The sequence below is a fragment of the Peromyscus eremicus genome, chromosome 9 (assembly GCF_949786415.1).
Source record: "Peromyscus eremicus chromosome 9, PerEre_H2_v1, whole genome shotgun sequence".
In the NCBI taxonomy this organism is placed as follows: domain Eukaryota; kingdom Metazoa; phylum Chordata; class Mammalia; order Rodentia; family Cricetidae; genus Peromyscus; species Peromyscus eremicus.
Genome location: NC_081425.1, coordinates 80,800,229 through 80,813,435, shown reverse-complemented (window position 1 = coordinate 80,813,435; position 13,207 = coordinate 80,800,229). Strand labels below are relative to the sequence as shown.

The 13,207-nt window shown below is 42.8% G+C and overlaps 1 protein-coding gene across 4 annotated transcripts in view; it reads left to right on the top strand.

Annotated features, from left to right (window-relative positions):
* Positions 1–13,207, top strand: part of Kcnma1 (potassium calcium-activated channel subfamily M alpha 1) — a 715,240-nt gene that overhangs the window by 337,754 nt on the left and 364,279 nt on the right. The gene's annotated exons all lie outside the window — the stretch shown is intronic.

Here is a 13,207-nt window from a genome sequence, read left to right as displayed (position 1 = left end):
TGTCTAATTCATAGTAAGACATGATATAAATCCATTCTTCAATGAGTCCTCGTTTCCCCCATTACAACACAGGTGATCTTGACTCCTTCTTCTAGTAGCATTCAGGGGCTTTTGAATCCAAACCATGATACTGCTTGGAATTCAATTCCCTTGCCTTTGTGAACATTTCTTCCTTTGGATGTATTATTATTATTATTATTATTATTATTATTATTATTATGCCTTATTCTTATTTATTTTACATACCAACCACAGTTTTCTCTTCCTCCTCTCCTCCTGTTCCTTTCCCTCACCTACTTTCTATCCCCTCCCCCATCTATTCCTCAGAAAGGGTAAGGCTTCCCATGGGAGTCAATAAAGCATGACATATCAAGTTGAGACAGGACCAAGCTCCTCCCCGATGCTTCAAGGCTGAGCAAGGCATCCCACCATAGGGTATAGGTCCTTTGGATGTATTATTGTGTGTGGATCAGGAGCCCAGATTTTCCAAGTGTCTCTTCTTTTGCCCCCTGCTCTCCAATGCCACTCTGGAAACAGGAACACAGTCAAAAATGGGATCCTGAAGCTCATCCTTCTTCCCCCAAACCAGCAACCCAGGAGCCTTCAGTTGGTCCAGCCCCGTGGGGGTTTCCAACTTCCAAATAGAAAGAGCTTCCTTTCTCTGTGGTCTGTTTAGTGAGCATCCATGAGAGAGACCCTTGAGTGAGAAGCCCTTCCACATCCAAGCGACTCCTTGTCTAAGAGTTATACCAAAGCATAGACCTGAGTGTCGCTTTATGATGAACCATGGTGTGTTAGCTGCAAGGGAACCGGGGGGGGGGCAGTCAGCAGGGATGGCAGGCACCGTGAGAGGTCAAGGTTGTACTTGTCCCCTCCTTTCCACCTTCCTTCTTTGTTTCTGTAGCAGTGAGGTTTGACATCTAATAGAAGAGAAGAAACCCTCTGGTCATTGGCTCACTGACCAAACCCACTCTGTTTCTCCTGACAATTGATAATTATTAAACACTTGCACTCCCCTAAAGCCTGTAAACCTGTCTCCCTTGTGTGTCCTTGGGATAGTAAATGAAGTCGGGCTTAGCAGTCCAGTTTGCAGTGGCTAGTTTGCTTCTGGCTCAGGCAGGTTGCTTGTGTTGGGATGAAATAGTGGTTTTCTACCACTCAGCAGCTCTGCTAGTGTTTGCTTGATTGGGCAATAAATTCATCCCGAGCACTGCCAAGGAAACAGATGAATTAGGTCAACAATCACATTTTTAATAAGGAAAATGGCTTTGTTTCTCAGTAGCATCATTTGAATGATGAACTTGGTTATTATAGGTTCTTGTACTGGGGAGGGGAGGGGATCCCATCCCAGAGAGGAATGATTTGGGGCATTTACTGCCACCAGGGGGTGTTAGGGTAGAGGGGGCATTTATTTGGGATCTTAGGTCTTGGAAGAAGCCTGCATTTCAGTCATGTGTGATATAAATTTGATCTGCATTTTAGGACTATAAATAGTGAATGGGTCAAGGCTGGCCTCACCTGCAGGCTATAATTAGGAGAGTCACACTTGAAAGAGTTGGGAGAAATCTTTTATGATTTGTAATGGTTGTTAACTGCATCTCTGTGGGTTAATAATGGCAAGAATGGAGGAGACTCTGAGAGGAAGCTCCTTGTTTGCAAAGCTAGGAGGAATTGTAGCCATCATCCCAGAAGAAAACCTTCAGAACTGAAGAGGAGAGCTGGCTCCCTCCCTTCCTTACACAAACAGCTAGACTTGCAACTGTGCATAGCTCTATCTAACTCAGTAGGAGAAGGGGTGGGTCCTTGCCCCACTACTTTCAGCTGCTCAAGGGGGAGTTCTTTCCTTGCTCTGCAGCAACCCTTGCTCTGGGACTAGTGCCCAGCACATAATGAGCGATCGATACATATGTGTGAGAAGTGCACTTATAAAGAGGCTGTTTTCCAGCCGTCTATTCCACCTGTTATTCCCTTAGAACTTAGCAGTATTCCGGCAGCTCTTCCTCGGTCAATCCAGCCTGATTGATAATTCTTTCCTCTCCTGCCTCAACTCCTCCTCCTCCTGTTCTTTCTTATTGGAAATAGAAGCCTTGCTTTGTAGTATATTTTCTGTTGTCTCAATTTAACATTAACGTCTCATGTATTGATTTTTTTTTTGATATCCATTCCACAAAGCTTTCAGGTTGCTCTACAATTTTTATCTGTTTCTCTAGGAATGGGTAAGTCACATGAATATGAATTCAATTCATCTTGCAAGTATAATAGATTATCATATAGACTCTATCATAACAGACTCTTTGTGTAATGAGTGCTTTAGAAAATACTTTAGCCCTTACTGGGTTCTGTTGTTACCCACCCCCACCCCAACTTCACGTCACATGATTGGCCAGTGTGTCTCATTGCTCAAAAATTAGCTTTCTGAGAGAAATTGAATTGGTGTTAGTACATAACCAAGCTACTTAGTTATGTCTTAGAAAGACAGAAATAGGAGGAGGAAAGAGAAAGAAAATATGAATGTATATTTAGGGCCATAATTTAATATACAGTAAGTCTTAGAGAAGAGAGCTACAAAGAATTTGAAGTCAGAAAATAGGGTGGGCCCTGAAGACCTCACTTGCTCAGGAGACAGTCCTATCCAATAAGAGAATCTTTTTGAGTTTTCTTGTCTTCGGTACTTAGTAAGTTTTCATGTATTTTTTAGGAGATTTAGAAGAAATGTCAGCTCTTTGTTCAGGGATTGCTTATTGGGACCAATCACTTGCAGTGGGAATGTGTTTACTAAGATAGTGCCATTTTCTGTGTACCATGCTGTAGCCCTGGCAGGGAATTTTAAAGACGACTCAAAGCTTTTTTTTCCTTTCCCTTTTTTTTTTTTAAAAAAAAAAAAAACACTGCCTCATAATTAAAGAAAACCAACTTTAATGATCTAACATTTACCATTATTCTTTATAGTTCTACTCTTAGATGGGAAAACAGATGCAAAAATATCTCCATTTAATTAGGATGAGAAATATAACCAACATACAGAAATGTGTATCTATTATATACATATAAATTACTTAAAATTATTATTTGTAGAGATAATCCAAGAAAATTTTAAAGTCTCACTTTGTCCTTTGTACTCATTCATTGGCAAGTATTACAGGGCATGGTTCTTAGGCTGGACATCAAGAGGATGTGGTATTCAGCTTCAAGGTGTGACCTGGTATTGAGGAGCTTCATGTCTACTAGGAAAAGTTAGACATAGACAGGAAAATAATTAAGGTTTTATGTTAGGTTATATGGACTTGAGGGCCCTCTGTGCAAAGATGAAAAGTACTTTGAAATACCAAATAAATGGGGGCAGGAATCCAGACACCGAGGAACACATTCAGACAGTCGCCTCTTCATTGACTCAATAATTGTAGATAAGTTACAATACTGAGCTCTAGATATTGGTGCTGGGGACACAGTAAGGATGAACCAGATCAAGTCCCACTCCTTAAAGAGTTCTCCTGGGATTACACAATACACAAGTAAAGAAGTAAATAGAGTGGTGGCAGCAAATATAAGTGAGTGATGGAAATATGCAGGGTCAGGATGGAGCTGTAGGCACCTCCGTGTGTGTTCATGTCTGTTCACACTCACAGCTTACACATGGCTTCAGGAAAGTTATCAGAACCTCTGGCCTGAAGTCTGTTCTGAGCAAGCAGAGGCCACCTGCTTAAAAGATGGCATGCTTTCCTTACATTGGGGGAACCTGAAATATGTTCTTTGTGGGACAGAGAAGGGCCGGCATTCTAGAACAATTCAGATGTTCAAGGCATGGAGCTGCAGAGCTGTTTCAAATAAGAGCTCAGGTGAAGAAAGGGATGGTACTGTCAGGGAGCAATTTGGTTGCCTGTTTTGCAGGTGAGAGATGGTTTGAGCATCTTCTGAGAAGATCATTCTACAGTGGAAAAAATCTCAGTGTTTTCAACACCTGCTCAGCAGCCATTGTGCTGTGTATTTGTTCAATTCTGTTTTTAAGCCACCTTACTGTGTGCAGGACACTGTTTGGAGTGCTTCACGAGGAAGTTATTTCATCCTCTTAGCTCTTTGAGTTAGGTGCTCATCTTCCTCTCTTCCAACTGAAGAGGGAACTGAGGGGCTGAGAGCTATCTTTTCAAGGTCACCTTGCTGGGAAGTGGCTTGTGACTGGGTCATGTCCTTTGGCCATTATGCTTCATCCTGATGACAGGAAGAAGGACCCACATTCTGATCATGGTCACCCTGGACTGGTAGAAAGGAATCCAGGCCTTTTCTCTTTACTTATGGGGCCCGAGAACTGTCAGCCATGAGGAAACATTCTCCGTGGGGTTGCAGGATATGGTAGCCATAGCAACGTGGGCCTGTTGAGCACCTGAAGTATGCTAGAGCAACTGAGTTGTTGTTGTTTGACTTTAATTCAAACACAGTCCTAAAAATGGAAACAATATAAAATATGTTTCCTGTTTAAAAAACAACTCTGTCATTTGAGTAAGGCTACTTTTCTTGAAATAGGACAATTATTATGAAGTAGGTAACATGGTTAAAGTGTGGGGGGTATTGATTTCTAGTATTTCCTTAATTTTTAATATTATTGGTAAAATAAAATATTTTTGGCTTATTGGGTAAAACTCAAAATATTTTGAGAGTGAATATTATCTCTGGAGTTTTTAAAGATTTTATTTTATTTTTAATTATGTGTGTGTGTGTGCATGTGGGAGTGCCATATGAGTAAGGTGAGGCCAGAAGAGGATGTCAGAGCCCTTGGGTCTAGAGTTACAGGTGGCCATAAACCTCCATATCTGGATGCTGGGAACCCAGCTTCAGTTCTCTGCAAAACCAGTGCCTACTTTAACCATGGAGCCATCTCCCCAGGCCCTGCCTCTTGCTTTTAAGATGACAATCTAGGGAATTGAAGATGGCTTGAATTCTATTCCTGTTGGAAGTGCATCCTTCTGTCTCTGGGAAATGGGTAGAAACAGGAGGAAATCCCCACTGTGTTTTGACAGTATTGAGCCGTCCTCCTATGAACCTGTTCTGCGGGGACCACTGTGTCCACACTAAGTTCACTCTTGTTTCTGTTCCTAGGACCAGCAGGTGTCGTTGCTTCTTAGGTTTTCTTAGAATTCCACAAGAGAACTCTTTGGGAACTCTCATGCATTACATGTGATACACTTTTTGCTCAAAACAATGTGGATCTGGCCACATTTCTCAGCCATGCTTGACTTGCATTGCCATTGGCAGGGAGCAACTGTCCATCCTTCCTGATGCCTGAGGATCGATCGTGGTCTGATCAGACCATGTATCTGGTCTCAGAGGTGCCCAGAAGCAAGAGATGACAGAACTGTGCTTGTTTGAGGGATTCCGGCAGAGTTGGGGACCAACAGCCTGCTCACACAACCCAGGCTGCTGAAATCCAGGTGGCAGGAAATGGCCCACTCATTGCACATTTCTGACTCAGTTCTGGCATTCACTTTGGTCTGAATCTCCCAGGCCCACATTACCATTGCCATGATGTCAAGGAACAGTGTGGGTATACAGGGAGGTAAGACTTGGCTCCTGATTGAGCTAACTGCTCCCATTGTTCTGAGATCATGCCCTTGAGACATTGAGACCCAGTCCTCTCAGACAGCCCCGTCTCTTGACTGACCCTGTTCCTGTTAAAGCACTCTGAGCTGCTGTGCAAGTGGCCATGCCTTTCACATATATGCAACCACATACTGGAATTACTTGGATGAGTTTCTGCCTCTTCTCTTTCCTCCCCTTCCCTCCCTTCCCCTCCCCTCACCTCTCCTCTTCTCTCTTCCTCTCCCTGTACTGCCTTCTCTTCTTTTTCCTCCCCTCTTCTTCCTGTTTTTCTTTTTTTGAGATGGATCTCATGTAGCACAGGCTAGCCTTACTCTCACTGTGTAGCTGAGGATGTCCTTGACCTTGTGATCTTCTTGCTTCTACCTTCCAAGTTTTTCTAACCAGGAAAATAACAATGTCTGGTCTCGTCCTCAGAGATGATGACCAAATTGTTTGGAGGTGAAAACTGGGTTTTAAAGACCCTTCAGGTCTTCTGCCTAGGGTCTAGTTCATGAAAAAATGATCTCTCTCATAGTATGTTAAAATTATAAGGGAAGGGAGTGAAAAGTACTTGTTGGAAATGAAGATTTCTGAGTTATCAGATTGTTGGAGTTAGAATATTTGAAAATGCGCCTTTAAAGATTATTTTTAATCTTTATTTGTTAGCGTGTTCATGTTGAGTGTATGTTGCATGCATACAGCTACATGCAGAGGCTACAAGAGGGCATCCGATTTCCCTGGAGCTGGAGCACTTAACTCAACCTTTGAGCCATCCCTCCAGCCCTGAAAATACACTCTTAGCTAACAGCCTCCTGCTAGTCAGTACACTATAATTTCAACAGCACTGTGTGGAATCATGAACAACTGAGCATGGACATGCTTCTTATCCCTTTGCTTTTTAGGAAGTCCAGGAAACACAGTAACTATAAAATACAGAAATAGTAATCCCCAGTGGTAAAACCTTAGATGGGAAGATGTTTGGGACACAGTTCTTCCAGAATCCCCTGAAATGATGGTAGCCAGCCAGCCTCGAATACTCAGTGAACTCTAGGTCAGTGAGAGACCCTGTCTCAAAAACAAACACAAAAACCTAGTGGATGACAAGTGAGCAGCAACACCCACAACTGACCTCAGCTCCACACAGGCAGACACATGTGCATATACCTCTACATGATACAGACATGTTCATGCACATAAGTAACTAATACAGTAGCCATAAAACAAGTTCTTCAAGCCTTGTTACTTCAAGACTCCCTTTCTGTGTCTTATCCCACACATTTATGTTTTTGTGCCTCAGTTTCTCTACCTTCAGGATGCAAGTGTCTTTCCTTCATGAAGGCCTTACTTAGTTAAGTCTGGCCAGTGTTTTATAATTTCTCTTCAGTGAGCTTCTCAGCAGCCCTGTCCTGTGGGATGCTCAGACGTTTCTCTGTCTCTCCATGGGCTGCTTAAGGGGCATTACATACACTGTTTTCTGGGTGGAGAATGTTCATCTCTATCTGCCTGACACTTTCCAAGCTTTCTTCTGGAAAAAGTCTTTAGATCCCACAGTCCACAAAGTGAATGGCTCCTCTCCAGCTCTCCAGATTTTCACTGGCTACACACATAGTTTTCCTTTCTTCTTTCTTCTTCTCTTCCCTCTTTCTCCTCCTCCTCCTCCTCCTCCTCCTCCTCCTCCTCCTCCTCCTCCTCCTCCTCCTGTAACACACTCTACAGTCCAGGCTGCCCTCAAACTCACAGAGCGCCACCTGCCTCTAGTCTCTGCATCCCAGGAAGGTGGTGGTCATGGTTCTTTGGTGTCTATACAGCCCAGCACCAAGCTGGGTATACAGTCATTATTCAATAAATATAAGTTCAATGAATAAATAATAGAGTACTAAACTAAAAATATAATACCTTCCTGGCACTGTCCAGCCCATGTACCTAGAGTCTGACAATGACTTTAAATGTTATTTCAAGGCAAAGAAGACATCAAGCCTCTTTCTTCCCCATTCATAAGCTTTCCCAGTGTCTTTCTACATGTTTTCCTTCACTACCAAATTGGAGTTCATTGGAAAACCAATCATGGGTGGTACTGGAGGGTATGATGTCCCCTGATAAAGGATGGATCTTTTAATAGATATTTTAAGGGGATTTGTCTAAAGAGAAAATACCTAAAATTAACCAATTCAAAATGTGCTTGTATCTATGCCAAAGAAAACCAGATGTCTTCAAAGACGTAAACCTTGAACTGACAGCAGCTGCCTAGCCTTAAATTAGGTAGAAATGTAGGTTCTGGGCTTGCCAAGAGCTCCTGAATGGGAGAGATAGGATATAGCCATTTCCTCTTAGCAGTCCTTCCTTCCAGATCAATCTCATGGAGATGTGGGCTTGAGAACCACTGTGGTGGGGCATGCAGCCCAAGGGAGGCTTGGTATGAAAACCTCATCTTGGTGTTTGCTGCCCAGTTGATGGAGATTAAAACTCAAGTGCAGCAGGAAACTCTGTATATGTGCTTGTGCCTGTGCTTGCACGCACGTGTGTGTGTGTGTGTGTGTGTGTGTGTGTGTGTAAGCACATGTGTGAATACACATTAGTGTGTGTTTTAGTGTAAGTCCACACATGTACACACGTATGTGTGTTTGTGTGCACAGCTCACATGTCAGAGGTCACAGGACAACCTCAAGTGTATGTCCTCACCTCCCACCTCTTTTGAGCTAAAGTTTCCCTGTTGCTCAGCATTATTAACAAGTTGCCAGAAGCTTCTAAGATTTTCCTGTCTCAGTCTTCCATCTCATATCAAGTGCACAGGGATTGCAGATGCACTCTATTGCACCAAGTTCTGTGTGGGTTCTAACAAACTCAGCTTCACATACTGGAGTTAAGGACTTTACTCACGAAATCGTCTTTTCATGCTGGGGACTCTTCATACCCATATTCCCTGTCCAGTCAGCCTTAGCTTACTGTGATCATACAACTTGGCAACTTGATGCATTGAATGAAGAACTGTAGGATGGTACCTACGTCCATACAAATGAGATCTTGTACCTGGTGATCTTTAATGAATCAGATGAGGAGGGAAATTCAGCCATCAGACTGGGGCTGTGCTGGAATATGCAACCAGATTGTGACAATAAAAATGCCTAGCCCCTGAAAAGTGACAGCTTTCCCTACATGTGGATTTGAAACCTAGAAAAAAAAAAACTATGCCTTAAGCCTGACTACATTCTGATTTCTCCCTGACAACTTACATCTATGAAATAAAAAATTCTCCTCGCATCTTCTGGCCCCTGCCTTGTGAATGCCTAGCTGTGTGCCTGGTCTGCCTGTCACAGATGCTGAAGTGTGAGGTGGATCTGAGTCTCATTCACGTGCCTTTCTACTAAGTAACCTTGGAAGGACAGTGAGTGGTGTTCCCAGGTCTTCTTTTCTTCTTTCTGAAAAAGAGGAGTGTTTCAACTGCCACGTTCACATCTTCCCACCCCAAACACTTGCCCCGTACAAGTGGTGTGTGCAGTCTTTTTGATATCTGCCTCAGTTAGCCAGAGCTCACCTTCCCTGTGTAGTAACCATCATCTGATCCTTGATGGGTGATGTGGATTTGTGACATGGTCTCAGGAAGCAAGGTGGCAGCTGGGATGTGGCTCATTTTTTTTTTTTCTGTGACAGTGCAGTGCGGGCTGCACTCAAGCTTCCCTCATTCAGGCCAGACATAATTGTATATGCTGAGCTGTGTGCCTCTGATGCTATCTCCCAATTTCCCAGGCTGTGCGAGCTAGAATTTGTGAGCAGCGTGAGGGATGCTATCTCCTGAAGCTTTCTACTTCAGAAAGGGTGGCTTATCTGTCTAAATTCAATAATAAATACAAAAATATCATTTTGAAGGAAGGAGAGATGTCAGAAGTGGATGAACCAGGGAAGCTATCCTCTAGAGATCTGGATTTCTCTCTACTGTGTACTCCCCAAAAGGACTGGCTGGTGTCATTCTCAGTCTAGACAGCACTGGCCAAAGCCAGCCCTTTGGCTATGGTCAGCAGGAGGCTTTGAAGAGAAGAAAAATCAGTGGAGGCACTAATGGGCTTAGTATGGGATGTACACAAAATGACCTGTGGCTAGGTCGAGCCTGAGGCAGGAGGGCATTTTAAAGCCTATTGGATGTTGGCATCCGTGTGAGATAGACAGTTGAATGTTGTTCGTCATCTTTGGGCAACTCCCTTGACATTGAGCGGCAATGGTGGCCTTACTCCCTAGAGTACATCAATAATCCTTCTTAAAAGCAAGACCTTGGGTGGCAAAAATCATTCCTGTAGAAGGGGGAGACTTGAGGCTATTTCTAGGAGTGCCTTTAATGTTCAGTTAATCCAGGAAGAGTCTGTGACCATGTATTACTGCAAACTGGCCTTGAGGCTTAGACTAGGAGGCCAGATGCCCTGAATCTGTTTCATCCTCTTTTGGAGGGATGGTTGTGTGTTTGTGGAGTGCTTAGAGGATTAAGGGCATGGTCTTCTCAAACACACAGGCATATTTGGAAATTTTTAGCTATAGTTATCAAAAGACAAAGGTACTTCTGCATCTACTCAGAACCTTGATCCCCCACAAACTCACCACCAGCTCTGATCCCTGGCAATGGATCAGGAGGTGACTGGGAAGGGAAGCTGGGGACTTAGGTCCATGTTTGTAGCTATTGGCAGGTAGATTCTGTTTACTAGGTGACAAGATGAAATGTCTAGGGAGGCAAGTGCCACTTGCATCTTGTAAGTTTCTTAGAGGTACCCATTGCATTCAAAAGTAGAGATTCTTAGATAGATTCTCATGGGAGAGTAATTATGTGTGAATTTTTCATTATGAATACATTACTAGATTCTAGACGCTCAGAAAAGAATTGTAGTCAAAGATGCATATGTGTGTACATGTATGCACACCTGTGTGTGTGTGTGTGTGTGTGTGTGTGTGTGTGTGTGTGTGTATGATTAATCATTTCAGCCACTGGCAAGTTAATAAGTACATATCTCAGAGATATTAGCCACATGTAAACTGTACAGTTATCACCATTATCCATGCACAGAGATCTTTATCTTGTTCAATCTAAACTTCATTCTCATCACTGACTCCCTGCCCCCACCCTACCTACCATTACTTAGTAACTTAATAACATTCCTTAGTAACCACTGTTCAACCTGCTGTCTCTTTGAACTTGGCCACTCAAGGGACTTCTTAGGTGTGGAATCATGTGCTGTGTTTGTCCGTTTGTGGCTGGCTTCTTTCACTTAGCACAGCCACCCCCAGCAACTGTTGATACTGTGTATTATAGCATGGATTGCCTTCTGTGCTGCTCAGTCTTTATTGCTTGACACGGACTATAGTCACCCTGAAGGAGGAACTCTCAATGAAGGAATAGCTTCCATCAGATTGGTGGTGGGTATGTGTGTGTGTGTTTGAGGGGGGTGGTATTTTCTTGATTGATGATTGATGGGTATTGGTGAAATTATTAAGGCAACTCCACGTAGTTAAAAGGGAGGTTTATTTTGTGGGGTAACTCACAAATGAAGGGATAGGTAACAGGAAACAGGGAAAGGTGTGGCACAGTCTGGCAGTGTTCTCTGGAGAACTCTGCTCGGTCTACCTCCAGCGTCCAGGGTCCAGGAACCAAGAGAGCCAGCATATCTGGATCTCGGGACTTTAGGGTCCTCTCTCGGCCCCGCCTTGTAGGCATGACAGTTACTGAAGCCTGAATGGGGGTTGGAAATTCCAGATCAAAGCTGGAATGGCTACCCACTACAGATGGGGGAAGGCCTGTTGTAGGTGGTGCCACTCCTAGGCAGGTGCTCCTTGGTTGTATAAGAAAGCAGGCTGAGCAAGCCCTGGGGAATGAGCCAGTAAGCAATATTCCTTCATGGCCTCTGCTTCAGTTGCCTCGTCCAGGTGCCTGCCTGCCTTCCCTCCATGGTGGAAGTATGAGATGAAATAAACCTGTTCCTCCCCATGTTGTTTTTAAGCATCGTGTTTACCACAGAAACAGAAATGAAGTAGGAATCTCCCTTTCTTTAAATACTGAAAATCATCCCGATGCATGTATATGTCTCATCTTGTCCATATATGCATCTGCCTATGAACACTTGGCTGCTTTTATCTTTTGGCCATTGTGAATGAGTCCCTTCTGAACCTGAGTGGCCAAAAAAAATCTATTTGAATCCTTGCTCAATTCCAGCTTTGCCTTTAATATAATCTAAGAGCTGGCAAGATTTGAGAAGTAGGGCAAAGAAGGCTGTAAATCTAATCCTTGGTGACAGTGAGTGGCAAGTGTTGACCTGGCAGGCTATAGAAGATTTCTCTTCTTATAAACCTAATTAAATGAAAATTCCAGTTGGCCAAACCCCCGTTCACCAAAGCCAGGCCATTTCTCACAGAACTCATTAACTAGGACTTGGGAGCTTCATCAACAGATGGAAGATTTTTCCCCATATTTTTTCAATAATTAGATAGAAAAAGTCTTCAAACTTCCGACCTCAAATGGAAGATTTTATGTTGCCTCTCAAGGCATCAGTTTTAATGCTTATTGGTAAAATTAGGCAAAATGCAACCTTTTGCATTTTGTATTAAGAGGAAATGATATAAAATTTGAAAGTCATTCATCTAAGGCTTCAGGAAGGACGGGAGTTTAGGGGACATTTGCTAACTTACTTGTTACAATTATTTTTCCTCATTTCAGATTTTTTTCATGTCTTTTTTTCTTTTCAAATTAGTTATAACAAACTGATTCCCCAGAGGAACATATTATATTGGCAAAGTGGCATGATTTTTGGCAACCAAAGCCAGAATATAGGAGCACTCCTGTATGTTTTGGGAACACTAACATGCAGAAGCTCTCATTTGAACCTGGGATTAGGTCAACCCACATTTGAAAGGGGAAAGGTGTTAAGCAATTAGCTTGTAATTGATGTTCCAGATTCTACTTTGGGGAACATTTAAGGTGAAAACGAATTCACACTTCCACCTCTGTCTGTATTAGTCATATTTATCATATTTATCTGTGTCCTCCCCCAAAGCCTGTTATTGCGTTTCATTTTGTCTCACCAGCAGCAGATGTATGATTTATAAGAAACTTGTTCTGCATACCTTATGTTAAGAGGGAGTCTGCTTCTCTGGGCCTTCATTTTTATCTGTAGTCATTTGAGGTGACCTGACTTAAAAATAGACAGAGATACATTGCTGTGCACATACTTGATTAGTAAATATGGATACAGAGATCCACCATTTGTGATTAGTAATGTGTCAGTTTATCTCTAAGAACCTGGCAGTATTCATATGTGTGTATATGTTATATACACCTACGTCGGTGTATTCATGTATTACATATACATGATGTGGGTGTTATTTGTGTCTTTGTGTCTTGTGTTCACAGATTACTAGTTTTCATCTAAGATTTCATTCTCTGTGTCTCCATTTAATGCACTGCCTGCCCACCATGGTGGTTGAATTTGTTTTTTCCTGGATACATAATATCTCTTTCCTCTGTCTCTGGACCTGGCTTGTCTCTTTGTACCTGAGCGATCAGTGAATGTTCTGCCTTCCATGCTTATTTAAAACCTCTTCTCTTGAGGATTCTGTCATCCAACTAAATCCTCTCGCTGTCTGTTTCCTGATGGGTACCTCCCTC